This window comes from Aphelocoma coerulescens, chromosome 4 (genome assembly GCF_041296385.1).
Source record: "Aphelocoma coerulescens isolate FSJ_1873_10779 chromosome 4, UR_Acoe_1.0, whole genome shotgun sequence".
NCBI lineage: Eukaryota > Metazoa > Chordata > Aves > Passeriformes > Corvidae > Aphelocoma > Aphelocoma coerulescens.
In genome coordinates this window covers 75954278-75973161 of record NC_091017.1, presented here as the reverse complement: position 1 = coordinate 75973161, position 18884 = coordinate 75954278, and the positions used below count along the sequence as shown (strand labels likewise).

General features: G+C 42.9%; 1 long non-coding RNA gene across 1 annotated transcript; it reads right to left on the bottom strand.

Moving 5' to 3' along the window:
* Positions 1–5407: 5407 nt before the first annotated feature.
* LOC138109192 (uncharacterized) lies at positions 5408–6982 on the bottom strand. Its single transcript, XR_011150352.1, has 2 exons — positions 6805–6982; positions 5408–5981 (listed from the first exon to the last, which is right to left on the bottom strand). It is a non-coding gene; the product is annotated as an uncharacterized lncRNA (long non-coding RNA).
* Between the last annotated feature and the right edge of the window lie 11902 nt (positions 6983–18884).

The following is an 18884-nucleotide window of genomic DNA, read 5'->3' as shown; positions in this document are numbered from 1 at the left end:
GAACAGCAGGGAGAAAATAGAAAGATAGGAACAGGCAGAAAAGCAGACAAATTGAGGATAACAGCACCCGACGCAATAATCATAATGAGAGCAATTGGATTGCACCTTAAAAGGTCACGGTTTTTCGGGTCCTGTATGGTCCTGGGCATGTGGATTTGCACAAAAAGGCAGAGGGCAGGAGCCAGCCCCTCCACACACCCCCACCTCCATCCAGGCACTTTCCAAGGGTGCTGTCACCAACATTATCCCAGACCTCCTGGGGGAATCCCACCTCTAGCTGCAGGGCAGGCAGCCCTTCCTTAGGGTGCTGTGCCTCCACATACTGCCCTGCCTTCCAGAGGTGGGGGCTTAAACATCCATCTGAGTCCCAAATCTGGATGTTTTTCTGCTTAATATAGTGGGCACTGGGTGAGGATTTATTGATGAACACTTTGCAGCCAACTGGATGTGAATTGCTGATGGAAACATTAAAAATGCAGCATTAATCGAGTTATGCTGAGGTCTGGGATAGATCACTGCATGAAAGGAACACAGACTGGGCAGAGATCTGACTTAGCCCAACGTGTAAAACAGGTTTTACACAGCATTTTCCACAGTGGATGCTTCTCTGTCACTGAAATTCACAGCAAAATCTCAGCACAAATAGCCACAGGTTTAGAGTCACAGGAGCAAAGAACTGATATGAGAAGATCATTGGCTACCGATTTCCTCCTAATTCTGAGGTTAATTATTTTTGCAAGCAACAGTATTTAATTAAATGTTAATGGTAATAAAAAAAGCCTGAATTCAGTGGCACATCAGAGCCCTGTGTCACATCTGTGTCCAGCAGCAAAAGTTACCAATGCCTGCCAAAATCTAAAGCTCAAAGTCACTTCAGAGACATTTAGGGCAGGTATTTAGTGAAAGCCACGTACCTGTGCCCCTTCTATAGCCAATGGAGAGCATTGCTAATTCCAGAGGTGCATTCATTTTACCCTTAAAAGCACATGGCTTCCTAAGATAAGGTGGCAAGGTTTGCAAAGGCAAAGATAGGCAGGAGGACAACCACTTAACCCTGGACAAGGTGGTCACCTGGAAGAGGGTTGTGGCACAGATCCAGAGCATCAATTGATTTAGTGCCTCTGGATTTCTATAAAAAAAGTGGTTTTTAACTGATGTGTTATGCTGTCCTCCTGACAACTGAAAGAACACTGAAAATATTAATTTGCGGAAATTACAGCAGACTGTGCTCCTTTACTATCCTGGAATCAGGAGAATTCTGTTGATAGTGAGTCATTCTTTCCACTTTCATTTGGTGTCCCATGAAAGGACCTCTGGATCTTCAGAGGAGTTCAGGATACCCCTAAAAAAATGAACATACAGAGAATGTGAACCAAGGCAAGAGGGATTTCAATGTCAGTGGCTGGGAGGGGGATAAAACACAAGGGTTAAGACTTTTCTCAGTCTGAAGTTTCTCAGGAGCTTTCTGGAAAGCTCAGACTAAGGGAAACATCAATATATGAACATTGGAGGAGAAACTGTGATGGTGTCAACATGTACCAGGACCCAAGTTCCTCTCACTGCTCCCCAGCAGAAGTTGCATAACCACATTAGTGCATTAGTGCTCCTGCAGGAGAACAGCCATGCACAGCCTGGGAGCTTTATGGTTTCCTGACAGGAGCTGGCTCAGGTCCAGCTGGCTGAGAGCTTGGGCAGAGGAGGCTGGGGCTGCCTGAACCACACCCCCAGGCAGGGCCTTGGCTCTGTTTAAATCTGCAGTGAAGCATCTGCCCCTCTGAAGAGGGGCAATAGACAGTCCTGTCGTTGGGCCAGGTTGTCAGAACACCTGTAATTCAGCCACTAAAGAGAGTGAGGAGCAGCTGAGGGAGCTGGGGGGGCTCAGCCTGGAGAAAAGGAAGCTCAGGGAGCACCTCATTGTAGAATAAAACTCCCTGACAAGAGATGGTAACGAGGTGGGGTTGGTCTCTTCTTCCAAATGGCAAGGGACAGGACAAAAGGAAGCAGCCTCAAATTGCACCAGGGAAGGTTTAGATTGGATATCAGGGAAAATTTCTTCACAGAAGGGGTTGCCCAGCCCTGGCACAGCTGCCCAGGGCAGTGGTGGAATCCCCATCCCTGGAGGGATTTAAAAGCCGTGTGCATGTGGCACTTGGAGAGATGAATCAGTGGTGGCCTTGGCAGCACTGGGTGAAAAATTGGGCTCAATGAACTTAGAAGTATTTTCCAATCTAAATGATTCTATGATTCTAAGGGAGTTGGCCACGTTCCTGCTGTCCAGCAAACAGTAAAATTCCCATGTGGGCTTTAAGCATCGGTAAGAGCAGCTCAGAATGAAGGCTGTGCACCTGGGCACATGGATTAAGGCAGGTGGTCAGATATGGAAGTAGTGTCAAAACCCCCAGGTTCTCTTAAAGTTAATAATCATCTCAGAGGAAAATGCCAAGAGGTGCTGAGCTGTTCCAGGCTGCACAGCTACTGCAGTGACTTCCAGGAATGGGGATGAGGGGAACAGGGGAACTGCCTGGGACAGTGGCAGAGAGCATCACCTCAAATGCTTAGATATTAACTGCAGTTAGGGGGGATTTTTAAATGCACCATTAATATGTTTGATACTCAGTTCCATCATTGGCTCGATGCGAGTGGGGGCGTGGGGGGGGGTGGAAAGAGCGTCGCGTCCGTCCCGATCGTGTCCTTGTGGGAGCAGCTCGGGGGTGCAAATGTGCTGGGACACACCCTGACACACCGGAGCCACCCGCACACACGGAGCCGGACAGCTCCTGCAGCGTCGCTGGGGACAAAGAGGCGGGACGGGTCCTTTGTATGGAGTTCCGAGGGGTTTATTGGGGTCCCCGCTCAAAGGGAACCAGGGACAAAGAACGCAGAACACTGAGGGGTCCGGGGTTTTATCCAGAGCAGCACCAGGGGAGGGCAGAACATCAGGGACCAATCTTCTGGGGGCCAAGGGGTAAAGAGGATATGGGGTGACAGAGCAGTGGCCACCGGGGAAGGCGAGGGGTGGAACGAGGCAACCGGGAGCCAGTGGGGTATCAAGGAAAGGAGAACTATCTAGAACATGGCTTGAAAAGGGGTAAAAGGGAGTGGTCTTAGACCTCTGAGCCTGCTCACCAGCAGACCTCCACTGTTTTGGGGCTCTGTGGCTCCTTGGTCACTCCCGCAGTGGCCTCAACCACTGCAACACATCATCTTTAAAACGGAGTCAGACCCTTGATAATCCATGCTCTGACCCTTTATAAAGCAGTTTGTACCTGTGAGGCTGAATGTGCTTTACAAAGGAAGGCATTACCCTCCACATGCTCTTGGGGGATTCAAGGCACACAGGCATGGGAGATCCTTGGTGGCAGAATTAGAAATCAAACAGGAATTTTAGCCTTGTCTCTTCCACTTGTCCTTACCTTTCTGCCAGCCCAGATACCAGACCCAGGCTGTCACACCTGCTACAACCTTCACTGAAGCCTCCCCTGTGGTCCATATGCTAATTTTCTGAGTGTGAACTATACCCATTTCTCCAATATTAATTATAATATAAAAGGATCTTCTGTCTCTTACTGGTTCTACTGGTCTGTCCTTACAAGGCATAGCATTTATTTTTTTTTAAATTCAGACTATGGTATCAAAGTAGTCCCTTCTGGCTTGAAAAAATGTAAGCTCATCAATGTTTCAGACTGGAAGAAATGCTGTCACTAAATATCAGCCAATACCTCCTTTCCTCTTCCTATCTACTTCAATGTTTTTGTCTCACTGGATCCAGTAAAAACTTGGTTTCTCAAGCTTCAGCAACCAGTCCCAGCAATGAGGCTGCATTTCTGCTTGGGGGATGGTTGTGTTTTTTTATTTCCAACCACGTGTCCTCACTGTCAAATTCCATGTCATTTTTATTTAATCTGATTCTCTATCTAGCTGATTCCCTGTCTCCCAAGCCTCCCTGTCTTCCAGCTGCACATTTTTTAAAGCAGTGATTTGCAAGACATTAAAGAAGGCATATAAATAAATTACTGTCTGGAGAGTGAGTCATCATTATTTAATAGGACTGTCTCATAAAAAAGTGGCTGTTTGTTGGCAAAGCAGGCCCATGCTGCCCCCAAACTAATCCTGCTGCTCTCCAGCCTCCTGAGGGTTTGTCCTGCTCTATCACTTCCTGATATTTTGCCTCCTGGTAAACAAGGTTTTGATGTTGCAGGAACTCAGGGGAGGAGAGCAAAGGCACCCCAGGAGACGCAAGAGCTGCACTGTTGTAATGTGGCTGCAGCATTGTGGATTCACAGGCTCATTAAGGTTGGAAAAGACCTTTAAGGTCATCAAATCTGATTGTTAAAGGGCAAGACACTCTGCAAATCACAGTTACATCTTCATTTCTATGAATTTGGGGCCTAAATTTAAGGAATTTATCCTGAGGGAGATCTGAGTGTGCTTTTACAGTGTGCAGAGGAGGGGAGAAATACAATAGGGATCAGTTTGACCAAGTCTGAGATCCCTCCCTCTTCTACCACCCCCACTCACTGGGGTCTCCCAACATTTCTACAGAGACTGAGCTTATTTCTTCACATCCAAAATTCTGCTAAATAAGCAAACAGGGATGATCCAATTAAAATAAACCTCAAGCACTACTCCTTCTTCTTCTGTCCCACCTTACACTTGCTGTGGCCTAGTTCCCATTTATGTTCCATATATTTAAACCCCACACAAGAGCCATGCAATGACCCCACCTGAGGCTTCACTTCAAGTTCTCCCTCACCCCCATCACAGTTGTGCACTGCTGGCTCCCAGTCACTCAGCACTGCTGGTTTCCAGTCAGCATCTTACCAGTGGAAAAGCTCCAGACAAGTAGAGGAGCTGCATGTTGCTACATTTAAAAAGTTATGCAGCAAAGCCTCCCAAAAACTCCAATGATGAAGCCAAAATGCCACCGTTCCTCATTTCTACCTCTTCATCCATGACTCTTCTGTAAGGACACGGCTTAGATAAACCCTCATATGGTGAGGGGGTTTTTGAGGGCTCTTTTTGATTGTGAAGCCCTACTGACAGGCAGAGTTCCCACTGCCTGTCACCACAATAGTGACAAATTCCTTTTCATTCCCATTCCCTTGAAGTTCCCACCTATCCCTCTCCATGTGCAAAACAGATGTGACCTCGGTGCTTCTATTTTAGGCCCTCAGTAGCATTTGAACAGGTAAGAGAGACTTTCTGATGAGAATTCCAGCTAGAAAAAAGATCAGGTCTATGTCTGGTGCCAAACAGTACAATTCCTTATGAAGCAAAAACCCAAGAAAAATTGAATGTTTTAATAACTTCCACTGAGGACCTGATGAGCCTCTGGGTCTTTACTATGGACCTAATACACCTGAAGAGCCCCCATACTATATATAAAAAAAATAATACTGAATAATAATTTGCTATTTTTTGCATGGAAATTTTATTTTCATTTTCTGCTAAGACTGTTTCCAGAGGTCACAGAGCAGGAGGGCAGAGCACCCAAGATAAGGATCAGCCTCTCTCCATCACTTATATGTGGAATGGAGACTAAACACTGCATTTCTAGATAAAGGACCTAACAGTAAAAGTGCCTTTCTTCATTAAAAAATTGACTACAAAGCAATAGAAATCAACCTGTGAATCCCAAGTTACGGCACTTTGAGTAACAAAAGGAAATTGGGAAAAATTCCAACTTATGGAAAATTAAATTAAATTAGGAGTGGACAGGAATCTGGTAGTTTTTAAGGAGAGCCAGCTAACAGCAGTGGTTGTACTGGATCTGTGTCACCAGGTATGGGAGTCCTGTTTCTTAGGAATGGCCATTTGTCCTATTTGGGGAATGCAGAACGAAGGGATAGATAATGATTACGCCTTTATGCACACGAAGGCTGCAAATCAATGACCAAGGTTCTCTCCCCCTTTACCCTCCATCTTCTTCCTTTCGTTGGCTAAGAGCCAAGATAGAAAATATGTTTCTTCTCAGCAAAACCCTGGTAAAGTAAGAAGAAAAAATTAAATAATTAGCTGCCTTTAAAAAAAAGAAAACTAATTTGGGCTTAATTCTTTTCTACTTACAAAGATAATCACCCTAATAGGTATTTTGTATTTGGCTATGGTTTATCTAGAAATGGCAATTATTAGGATGCCTTGACAATGGAACAAGCCAAGCTACTAACAAGGGGTAATTATAACATAAGATATATATAATTAAACATTATACATTGACAAGCCCTTGACAGCCTGCAGTGAGTTAATCTCATGGTATTGCTCACAAGTGTTGGGAGTACTCAGTGCCTCTTCTCAGCTAAAGGCACATTTGGATAACACATTCTCCTTTCCCCAGCTCTTCCTGCAAATAGATCACACATTCCTCATTTCCTGGCAGTGTTTAATGTGGAATTTCAAAAGATCCATTCAGACCTATTTGCACAATAGCTCAGAGTAATGGCCATTACTGCAAAATGTGAGGGTATATATTTGATACATTGGGAAGTGCCAGTATCCTGTATGCTGATGCATTTGCATCCTGCACTGAGCTCCTGTGAAGGCTGATGATGTTTTGCTGGAAAAGCTGAGGAATATATGCAAAAAGCCCACCTGGTGTTGATATTCATGCAGCAACCTCCATAAGCAGGTGATAAATTGCATTTTCATCCCCTCCTCACCTGAACTTTAGTGTTTTTCCCTCCCAGTTCCTTCTGACTTTCGAAATCTCTGACTGGCTTCAAGCAGCCACTGTATTATTTTACACAAAATCATGTAAAGTTTTTGAGGCTTTTTCTCCATTTGGCCTAAACAAGGAAATTTTCTTACCTGAAATTTGGATTCCACATGAGCAGTAGCTTTTCCATGCAAGCTGAAAATCAAGTTTCTAATAACATACAGGGTTTAGAAGCAAGTAGAGATGTTTTGTCATTGCAAAACAAAGATCTCCAGCTCCATTACAGGTCCAGCATTTGCCTCTCGATCCCAAACTATGACATATAATGTGTGTTGTCCTCCAATTGCAGAAAACACTGGTTTAGCTTATTTTACATTAAAGGGTTGTCAAACATTAGCTTGGATTTCTCCTCTCTCCACATCCTTTCCAGCTGGACTAAGGGTGAGCAAAGCACATGACTGCACATATGGAATGAAAAATGAGTCACCAGAGGCTCTGAGCCATATTGAATCTGTTTCCCCTAATCATGAGTAATGCAGCACTGCAAGTGTGGACAGTCCTGCCTCCCTGTGTCCTGTATCCAAAAGTTAAGACATTCTGTGAATAGGAATATGTAGGGTTTTTTTCTGCTCATGAATAGTTAATAGAGGGCTCTTAGTGCTTCACTTGAATGCTCATTTCCTACTCACTGGCAGGAAAACATCTGTGGTCAGAAGCTCAGCTGGTGCAGAGAGGTGTGTAATGGACAGCGGATGGCTTTTGCCAGCTGATGATCTGAAAGAAGATATTTCAGCACTGAAAGTCTTCAATTTCTGATTAGACAGAGAAGAGGAACTCTGTGTGATGTGAGCAGCAGCTCCAGAAACCCGTATTTTAACGTTAGAAGGGCAGGAAAGTGTTATCTGTGTTTCACAAGTAGACTTGAAATTTTGGGACTAGTCCAAGATCACTTTTTTCTGCTTTGGAGTCTTTTATGCCAATGTGGAGATCATCTCCACAGCATCTGAACACTTTCCACACAGAGCATCATAGCATCATTATTTATCACGTTTCTTCTTCTCCTGGCTCTGCAGCAAGACAAACACGTGCAGTGAAGTGTTTCCCTTTCAAAGAGTTGTAGGAGTCACTTTTGTTTCTATTTTTAAGAATATTATTAATTAGGGGATATGAAGTATGGCTGTCATTTTGTAAATTTATATATTTTTATGAGGGGGTGAAAAATAGAAAAGTAAGACAAGTATCTGGCCCTTTACAGGAGGGAGGTAAGATTTATAAGGATATTGTCCTGACCTCAGTAGATCTGCTGCACATTTGACCTTTCACTATATGGAAGAAAGTCACAGTGCAGCAAAGAAATGAACTTTTTGACCATGATATTTACTCTGGAGATTTACAAGGACTTTCAGATATTCTGAGCTTACATCCCACATCTTGGAGAAAACAAGTGAGTTCATGAACGGCAAAAAATATGCTTTATTTTTTTATTTAAAACAATAGTAAAGTTATGAGGAATATTTGTCAAAAGCATGGAAAAAGAACTGTAGGATGGTTTCAGTTGGAAAGAACCTTAGAGATCATCTTGTTCTACCCCCCTGCCACGGACAGCGACACCTCCCACTATCCCAGGTTGCTCCAAGCCCTGTCCAACCTGGCCTTGAGCACTTCCAGGGATCCAGGGGCAGCCACAGCTTCTTTGGACACCCTGTGCCACGGCCTCACCACCCTCACAGGGAAGAATTTCTGCCCAATAGCCCATCTAAATCTCCTCTCTTTCCGTTTGCTGTCATTCCCTGTTGTCTTGTCACCCCATGCCCTTATAGAAAGTCTTCTTCCATCTTCCTTGTAGGCTCCTTTCAGGTACTGGAAGGTAAAAAAAGCAGAATTAATTTAAAAAGATAGAACATGTAGAATTTTTAGTGGTGAAAATTGAAAAAAAACCAAAACCTACAGCTTTTATATATTCTTATTTTACTCTTTAAATTTTTTCTCAAAGAAATCAGTAAGTGAATCTAAAATGTCTGCAGAAAAGCAAAATAATAAAGAGAGAAATACATTGTTTTAGAGAGAGAGATCAACAATGAGAGAGCAGAGGCAGATGAGGAAGGAGGATATCAGATGCAGAAATTGGGTATGAGACCCTCAGGGCCAGATTTTCATTCAAGGGTTTGTCCCCTCAGACCACCTCCAAAAGGATAAATACTTTGTTCCCTTAAACTCCTGAGGAGGGCAGGGACAACTATGTAGCCCAATGTTTTTTAATGGAAACGTATCTTGTTTTTCCCCTTGGGATGAGAACGCTGGGTGGGCAGTGACTGACGGGTTCCCTGTGAGGTTTCCCTCACTGGTGTTTCATCAAAATCCCTCTTTTTGATATAAAGCCAGAATTAGGGCTGGTACCAAGGGAGGAGAGCAGACTAAGCATTCACCTGAGATCCTGCTTAAAGCTCTTTGTCCCACCTGACTTCCTCATGAGACTTCTTTAAAGCATTATGTTTTGCTGTCTGACTCTAAGAAATTACATCACCATGGCAGGACAGGCTGAGAGTCTTCCTGTGGGCTTCTAGGAAAGGACAAAACCACCTGGACAAGGATTTAACTGCAAAGGAAGAAAATCAGGTCCAAGAACTTCTTTCCACTTCATTAAAAAGCATCACCAGTGCAGCAGAAGTAGTTGTACTTCACTTACAGCTTGGGCAAGGGGGACAGAATGTGTGTAGAAAAGAAGGTTTTGGCTCTTTGTGCCTATCTGTGTGTCCTTACAGCGAGGAGCTGCCTCCTGACATCTCTCCAGCAGCTCAGTAAAGTCATGCTGCCTATTCCAGCACTATTTCATTCCCTCCTCAGACTTCCCTCCGACACAATTCCCTCCTTCAATTCTCAGAGCCAATCTTTCAGTGCCAAAACCTCTCCTCCCCGCCCTGCTCTGTGCAGTGGAGTCTTGCTCAGTGACCCCGAGGTGGAGGAGAGACAGCCTTAAACAACCATAAATAACAAAGGTAGCACTGAGGGGTTCTTAGTGCTGGAATAAAGTTTTTAATACAATCCTCTTGCAACAGAGGAGGGGGGTGGATTAATCCAGACAATTCATTTTCAATCCACACTTTCAGCATGAGCTGACATAACTCACATTGACATCTTTGGCACCCAAAGAGCACCAGCCCTGTTAAGCCCAGTCAGAAGAAAATAAAGCAGGTTCCTATGTTGTTTCCATCCACGGATTCATGTCACCTTCATTGATTTTGGTTTTCTTCTTTTTTAGTTATCTGCATTCGAGGAAAATAAATAAAAGCTGTATTTAGAGCAGAAGTGTTTTTTTGCTTGTATATGTAGGTGGCAATTCCTACACCACTAAACCCCAATAAGAGCAACTATTAATTTCAATTTACAAATTTGGTTTGTATACATACAGCCAGTTCAAACTATGGCACAAGAGTCAAAAATATGCCAAGCACTTCCAAACTTACAGAACTGTGTCTAAACTTGGTGAGGATTCAATAAGCTCTGCAGAGGTTAATTAAATTTGTATAGATTTATTCTTCATTCAGTGCTGTAAAAGGCTCTTCTCTTTGGCTGTCATTGCCAAGTTGGTGATGGGGGAAACTGAGAAGCCTGGTCTACATCAATCTTCTGTGCTGCCAGATACTGAAATACTTTGTGGAATATTGGTCTGGCATAAATTGAGCAAAGAAGGAAGAAAACAGAACTGCAGCTAAAAGCTGTTTGGGTGATCTGTGGGCTGCCATGAATGTTAGACTTGCAGGCACAAGTGACACATTGAAACCTTCTCTCGCTGGGAATTAGCTACAGAAAAATGAACATTTTCCAACTTGCTTTCAGGCAAAATGGATGGTCACTTCTCCAGCAGGGCTATATGAGAGTGGAATGTGGTAATCCCACTTCCATGAGGATATTCACAGAATCCCAGAATTGTTCGGATTGGAAGAGACATCAGGGATCATCTGCCAGGTTGCTCCAAGCCCTGTCCAACCTGGCCTTGGACACTTCCAGGGATCCAGGGGCAGCCACAGCTTCTCTGGGCACCCTGTGCCAGGGCCTCACCACCCTCACAGCCTGGAATTCCTTCCCAGTATCCCATCCGTCCCTGCCCTCTGGCAATTTGAAGCCATTCCCTGTGTCCTGTCACTCCATCCCTTGTCCAAAGTCCCTCTCCAGCTCTCTTGGAACCTTTTTAGGTACTGCAAGGTCCTGGAAGGTCTCCCTGGAATATTGTCTTCTCCAGGCTGAACAATCCCATCTCTCTCAGCCTGCCAATATTACACTCACAAAGAGCACTCAAGCACTCAGGTAAATTCTCTGACATTCCAAATTACTGGAAAGGCTACTACTACTTTACTGCCAGGAGTACTATACACATCTACAACATTTCGTTAGGAAAGCAAGTGGGGGTGCCTGGTTTTTTGTACAAGGGGCCAGGCAGGCAGGTAGCAAAGCAGAGTGGTCAGCATCCCAGGAGAATTCCAATCTGTGGATTACACACACAGCAGGTGGCTGGGATGAAAAAAAAAAGATGAAGGCAGAAGGCTGAGAGATTAAAATAACCTTATAAAGAATACTTTGAATGTCCAGGTCTCTGCTCAGCTTAATCTGCTCTGCAAGTCACCTGTTCAGCAAAGCTGAAACCATGGTTAAATCCAGCTCTCCTCCACAAAACTCTGGGACATGTGTTTAGTTTTTAGCTTGTGACGAAGTGTTCTGCTAAATACGGATTGACTGCTGAGTCTGAGCCTGAGGAGGTTGTTAAAATAGTGGTGAGAGGAGAAGCAGTTAACATTATTTATTAAAAAGCTTTTAACAGCATTCCTTACAAAAAGCTGCTTAAGAAACTCATCTATCATGGGGTAAGGTTCTGCCTGGGGTTAAAAACTGGTAAAAAGATAAAAAAGGGCCAGACTTGGTAGTCACATTTCATGGACGATTGTCAAAGGAATCCACAACAGGAATGAAACCCTGTAACGTTCCTACAGGGACACTGAGTAGCCTGAAGTGTAACTGTGAACAGCTGGGTTTTTTTACCAAAAGTCATTTAAATTTTATATTGATGCTTTGAAAAATTATTTTATTTTAACAATGTGTAGCTAATGATCACCCTGAATATTCCAGTTATATTGTGGGTCCCTTGCCTCAAGACTGAACTTCTTGGAGAATGGCTTCTACTTTCTTTTTGATATGAAAAATATCTTGCATAGTCCAGGCAGCAGATGAGACAAATATCAACAAATATTGTAAATAATCTGGAATGAGGCCTTTAGCAGCATTTTTTTTTTCTTTTTGGTCCAGGAAAAATGTGTTTTATGTGACATAATTTAGAATGGCCAAGACTAAATAAGACTTTGGAGAATTTTAGATGGCCAGACTAAACTCTCTGCACAACATTCATGACAGATGAAATTCACTGCAGATAAATTTGAGGAGACACATGCTGGAAAGGACAATTCAGCTGCTCATATGCATAGCTGAGTTATAAATTAATTGTAATTATTCAAGAAAAAGATCTTGCTGTCACTGAAGACCACTCCATGAAAACATCTGCTCAGTGCACAGCAGTGATCAAGAAGCAAAGAGAATGCCAATATGTATTCAGAGGGTAAAGGATTAAGGCTGGAAATATTACAAAGCCATGGCCTAAGTCAGAGGTGTGCAGACACCTTGAACATTGTGATTGAATGTGATTCAGAATTAATTTATTGTGAAGAGAAAGGATTCAGGAAAAAAAGCTGTGAGGGTAACATTAAAATAAGCAACAGAACATAGATGAATAGAAAATCTCATTTTCCCCTCTCCTGCAGCATAAATTATGGGGTTGGCCACTGTCCAAAAGATGAACTGATAGAAGTCAAATTCTGAGATTTTTCTTTTTTTATAATTAATATATGCAACATATTCCTACAAACTCTCAGCTCAAGAGCTTAAACACTTTCAAAGTTACTGTCAACAACATTCAGACTTAGAGGTAGGTACCCTAAGAAGTGACATAACCAACCAAGTGGCAGAAAAGGGCATTTGGAGGAAACATCTCCTCTGGCCAGGTTATTGAATATATTTCATAGTCATTAAAGACTTCTGAGGGTTTTACCCTGTGGGTTCTCCAGTTTGCCTGCAATATTCCATCCGACATTACATTACTCTAAGGATTTCTGGAATATTGCCAGCTTGCTTCAATGTGTGCTGACTGCTTAACCTGTCTGAATCAAGGATTCAAACTTCTTGTGAGAGAAAGCATCAAGCCAAAGGGTTGAAATAAAGATGTCAGAATAAATGTTAAAGTACAGCAAACTCAGAAAATAGAAGGAAAAGTAAAATTTAGACCAAAAGACTTGATAAATGAGACTCCAGTTCATATCCTTCAGCAAGCCAAAAGTGTAAGAAAACAGCTCACTGAAAGAAAAGAAATATTAGCCAAAAACAGCTTTGGGAATAATTTCCCAACAAAAAACATTTTAAGGATCTGAAGCACAAAAAACTATTTTATGCTTCTCTATGCAGTTGATCATGCATTCCTTCAGGCAGACAAATCCTATCGAACTAAGCAAGATTTATGTGCAGGGAGCAACAATGGGATCAAACCTGAGGAACCAGGCAGTTAATAGCACAGCAGGGCAGGAAGCAGCTCTTCTGTCTTGGCAAAAATACATGAGATTTGAAAACTAATATGTCTGTGTATGGAGAAAAACTCCAAAACAACATTAATTGTGGAAAAAAGTCAGGGAGAAGGAAGGAAGGAAGGAAGGAAGGAAGGAAGGAAGGAAGGAAGGAAGGAAGGAAGGAAGGAAGGAAGGAAGGAAGGAAGGAAGGAAGGAAGGAAGGAAGGAAGGAAGGAAGGAAGGAAGGAAAGAAGGAAGGAAGGAAGGAAGGAAGGAAGGAAGGAAGGAAGGAAGGAAGGAAGGAAGGAAGGAAGGAAGGAAGGAAGGAAGGAAGGAAGGAAGGAAGGAAGGAAGGAAGGAAGGAAGGAAGGAAGGAAGGAAGGAAGGAAAAGTTCTAACATGTTCTGACAAGATAATCCAAGAAATTTCCAAAATATTTCATGATCTCAGCCCCTGAGTGGTTCAGACACCTTCTCAAGGGGAGATGGTTGGAGCTCGGGTGCCTCTTGAGCTCCCTTTACAAACTGGTGCCACCAAAAAATGTAGAGCAAGGAAAAGAAGTGGTGTCACATGTTGCTACCTTATAGCACCTAGACCACTCAAATTGAGCTATTTGTGTTAGGAATACAAGACTCAGTGCCTCGAGTCTCTTTTTCACTGAGCTAATGGATTTTTGAAATAGGGATGGTGGCTCTGTGTCCATTATTCCCATCTCTTTTCAATTCGACAAGAAATTCTGCCTGCACCCAAATGCCTTTTCTGAGAAAATTGATATCTAGTTTGCTTCAAGAAAAATAAAAAAAAAAAAAAAATGTTTTGATGAAACTGCATTTCATCAAAGAAAAGGCAATTTCTTAGAAATGTCCCAAACACCTCTGGGTAATACTTTGTTTTCTTTCTTCAGAGAGACCTATCTTGGCTTGAAAATGTGCACACTATAGAAATACACTGCTGGCAGCTCTGCTTTCAGACACATAATCCCTCCATGTCCACATGGAAGACACTCCTGGACGTGTAGCTAAGCAGTAGAGTTCTCTTTTGGTGCATTCAATGGTTTAAGACCACCTCCCTGCAAAAAGGGACTGTGGCACCCATGTAACCTATTTTAAATTAAATATGTACTGTCAAAAATTGAAGCTACTCTGCAAGCGTACCTAAAGTAGGACAAAATTAATTTGCAAAGGGTAAGAACGCTGTAAGAACCTCATTCTAGCCCGCAGGATGCTCGATTATTTACTTCAATTATTGTGGTGTTCATTTCCTATTTTTCTAGTAGCATCTAGAGGCTGTAATCTGGGTCAGCAGCCTCTTCATTTAAATATTGTTTGTACAGGTAGGTCCCTGTGGAAATATTGCAAGCACTGACACTGCTGTGGTTAAAACAGTGCCATTTATCAGCTAAACTGCACTCACTGGTCTTTTGCCTGCTCTTGTTGCAAATACAAGGTAAAGCAAGTAAACTGAACACAATTTATATGAACACATTTTATTTCGTGCGTGCAACGGATACAGAGCCTGGCTATGGATAAATCTCCTCCTTATGCAGCTGAAGGGGCAAAGCCCTGAGCAATCTGAGGGGCCCTCTCAGCTGCCCTTGCTCTGAGCAGTTGGCTGAGGACCTCCTGAGGTCTCTTCCAACCAGGGTGATTTTATGGGCAGTGAGTGTAGTTGAGAGAAATTTCTGTATCTCATGGTAACCCAGCTACAGGTGGTTGTTTACCCAGACCTCCAGTTTGATTTTTTACGGTAATTTCGTTATGCATCACTGAAAACTGCTGCAAATTCACTGTCTCAAGAGTGAACGTTTTCTCAGACAGTTCAAGAAGCTGATTAATTCAAATAAACTTAATTGCATGACAGCCAAACATTACTTTTCCAAGAGGCTTAGTAACAGCTTTCCCTATGGGCCTGGGTTTGGTGCTCACTTGTCAGTATCTGCTGTACAAAACAACACTTGGCAGCTGGTGGTATCTAAAAATAATTTTGAAAAGAATTTTTCTGATTTTTTCCTCTGAAATTTTGCATATTTCTGTTGTCCAGCTTCCATCCATTTACCATGTGTGATACCTTTGAGGTCAAGTATGAGTGAAGTTGTGACCACCAACACCCCACACCCCAAGCAGGGCTTGCCTCATCCTTACACACAGTGAGTCCTTAAGAGGATATAAATAATGAATTAAAAAGCACCAGGATACAGGAAGTCAGGGGTTTGCTCTGTAAGGACAGTTTCAAAATTGCATGGCTGGAAAACAGCTCTCCTCCTCCTGTTTTGATAATATATGAGCCAAAAAAACCCATCTGGACTATATTTTACCCTTTTCACTCTTTCTCCTCCTGTTCTCTCATATTCTGGAGAAGCTTCTCTGCCCTCTGTGCCAAGCCAGAAAACTGCCATTAATTATGTACATAACATCCCTTAATGCTGCCTTAGTGGGACTCATTTCCCATTGCCTTTTGCCACAGAACAGAGAGGGAAGAAAGAAGGAAGGAAATAAGGGAGGTTGCAAATCAGTTTTTGGCTGGAACCTTCTTGGTTGTAATCACTTTTTTTTTTTTTTTTTCTAAACTGTTGGAAATCCTGATTGCTACTGTAAGTTAAATAAAGGAAACAGTAAATTTGGATGACATCCTTATGTATTGTCCTATCCAGCTGTGATATTTGTGGGTGGAGACAATGGTTTACCTTCATTCATTAATCACTATGACTTAGTCCAGTTATCTTGTTGAGTTGCCAAAAAAAGTGGTTATAATAAGAGTAAGCGTGTTCCTTAAACTCTTCAATATAACCCTTTTTTGTCTTCCTTCCTGATCAAGTGACCAAGATAAATCACATTGCTTTTGAAAACAACCTTCACACCTTTGGCTTCAATTTCAAGATGACAAACTTGGTCATCTATTTGTAAATGCCTCAGTTCTTGCTCTTGAGATGTGACATCCACTGAGCTGCCACGCAGCCCTAAAGGGGTTAGGGAAGCATTCCCTGCTCCATGAGGCATCCAGAGCTGGCACCAGAGCTGCATAATCAAAAGGGAATTATCCTTCACTGCCTGTCTTGGTTCAGCTTGAAAGCCGTGCTCTCACTCCCTCTGAGTACTCTTGCATCTCCCATCCACTGAAATCCGTTCTGGCAAATCCCATATGGATCTCACTGTAGGATCCAGTCACAGAGGTAAAGCCAATGTTTTCAGGACAAATTGAGCGTGTTTTAAGTGTCTCTGAAAATGACTGATTTAACCACGTCCTTAGAGTATATAGTGATGAAGTGGCATCTTCTTCCCTGCTCTGATACCAAACTATCTTTAGCTGGCAGATTTTTCTACTTCTAGGCCTATTTTCTTGAGGAGAACAGAGTTGATGATTATTATTAGCTGTCCCTGCCCACAGCAGGGAGTTGGAACTAGATGATCTTTAAGGTCCCTTCCAACCCAAGCCAATCTATGATTCTGTGATTCTATCCATGGTCTATCTGTGTAGGATGTGTCACCATCCTTGTAGGACATATTTCTAAAATAAAAAAATCCTTTCCCCCCCTCTATTTCCACGTAAGCGATGACTCAGCCATTATTTGGAAACTGAGCCACCCTCCTGGCTTTAAATGTACCCAGCCTCCAGCATGAGGAGCACAAATGAGCAATCCTGTGTAATTTTTCTCAAAGTACCATGATATTTCCCTCTACTCCCCCTCTGACCACCCCGTGATGCAGACAGGGCACAACTCCAGCATGTCCCCAAATCATTTTCACTGACCCACTAAATCAAATCACATGCAAGGGCGAGGCGCGGCCACAACACGACACAATCCCCTAGCAAAGTGATTTTTTTGAAAAGAGAGCTTTCCAAAATGTTTGTGAGAGCAGTCTCATTGAGACCGTTCTGGCATGCTTACAGCATCCCTGGGCAGCTTTTGTTTTGTGCCCACATTGAGATAAATATCAGTGCATCCACCTGAACGTTCTTGAACAAAGCACAGAGATTTCAGCAGCAAACTGCTCAGCCTTCCATTTGCACGAATGTCCAAAATATTTTTCCCCAATTTGTCCAACTCTGCTGCACAATGCTGCAATTAATTATGCTCATATCAAAGGGCTCCAATGGAACCACTTTAGGAACACGTGTATATGGTCCTTGTTTATCCTGTGGACTTCTTGGAACCATTTTTCTGAGGCAAAAATCTGATTTCTTACCCTGTATTTCTGAAACATGGCATTATGTTCACTTGTATTTTCAGAGCAGTGTTAAATTGGTATTTTTTGAGCCTCCTACAGTTGGAAAAAATGAGAAAATAGGAACCTTTGCCCCTTGAAAGATAGAACATGATTAAGCCAAAGCAGTTTAGTGTTACATTGCAATCTGATACAATAATATGCCACCACTGCCCTGGTGAACCTGACACAGAACAGTGTCTAATGCAGTGTGAGTTTCCCTCAGCAGAAGAAATGTTAAACAAATGGACAGCAAAATTTACCAACCACTTGAGCATGGCAAATGGCCAAAGTGATTGTGCTCCACACACTGCACAGAAGAGGAGGGATAATACAAGATAAAAATATAGACATGCCCTCTGTAAAACATTTGGGGGTTATTCCCCTGTGTGGGGGTGGTTCTGGACCCTGTTTTACCCATTTTAAATGGGAGTTTGGTTCTCTCCAAACCCCATTCCTTTGGTTATTTCACTGTCTTCTTCATGTTCTGGCTCATCTGGCCAGTTCAGCCTTAGGGCCTCAGGGCTGTTCATAAAAAGTGAGAACCATCCATCCAGCACACCCAGTGCTTGCATGGAGAGTGTACAAATATTTAACCTGTCCTTGCATAAAAAGAGTCTCTGAAATTGCTTACTTCTCTTTGAAAACTATGATTGGAGTTCAGTGCTGCCTTTTCAAAGTGACACTTAGCACTTTTCATGTCGTTTGGTGGTGGCTGAAGGGCTCAGCATGAAAGCAGGAGGCTCAGCTCCCTGCCTCTTTCATTCTGAAAGGGCTTCAGCCCACTTATTTCACCTTGCAGAAGAAAGATTTAATCTTTTTCAACTTTGGGCTGTTCTGGGTACTTTGTACTTCACTTCTTAATGCTACCATTTGATGCATGTGTACAGGAGAGAAAAATGGCATCAATATGTCTCTCTCCAGCCTGGTGCTTCAGCATGGGGAGGTGTCTGGTTTTCAATTGCTTCCTGGGACAGTTCCTGTAATGTAACAGTCATACAATGTGCTTAAGCTGTCCAGGTAAGATGGAGAGAAGGCAAAATTACCTTTTTCTCTTATGTACCAGCAAAAATTGCCAGTAACCTGATTTTTCATGTGATGGTGTTCCTTGCTCCCCCAGTTTGTTCATTGGCTGGAAAGAGTGGCAGCTTCAAAACAGCCCAATGGCAAGTACCTCACCTGTACTATTCCTTCACAACCCCATCAAAGATCCCTGTGTGTCAGGGGTTGAATACTGTCTTGTTCTCTTGGAAGAGGTGAAGGGTCTCAGGCTGAGGATGGACTTCAGCTCAGCACTCACATCTCTTGGATAAATGTACCATTCCCTAAGTCACTGTATTTTAAGGCAGAGATCACAATCATGTCTATCCTTGTTATTTGTCTGTTATTTGGGGGTCCTCCACCTGCCTTCACTTTATTCCAGCTTAA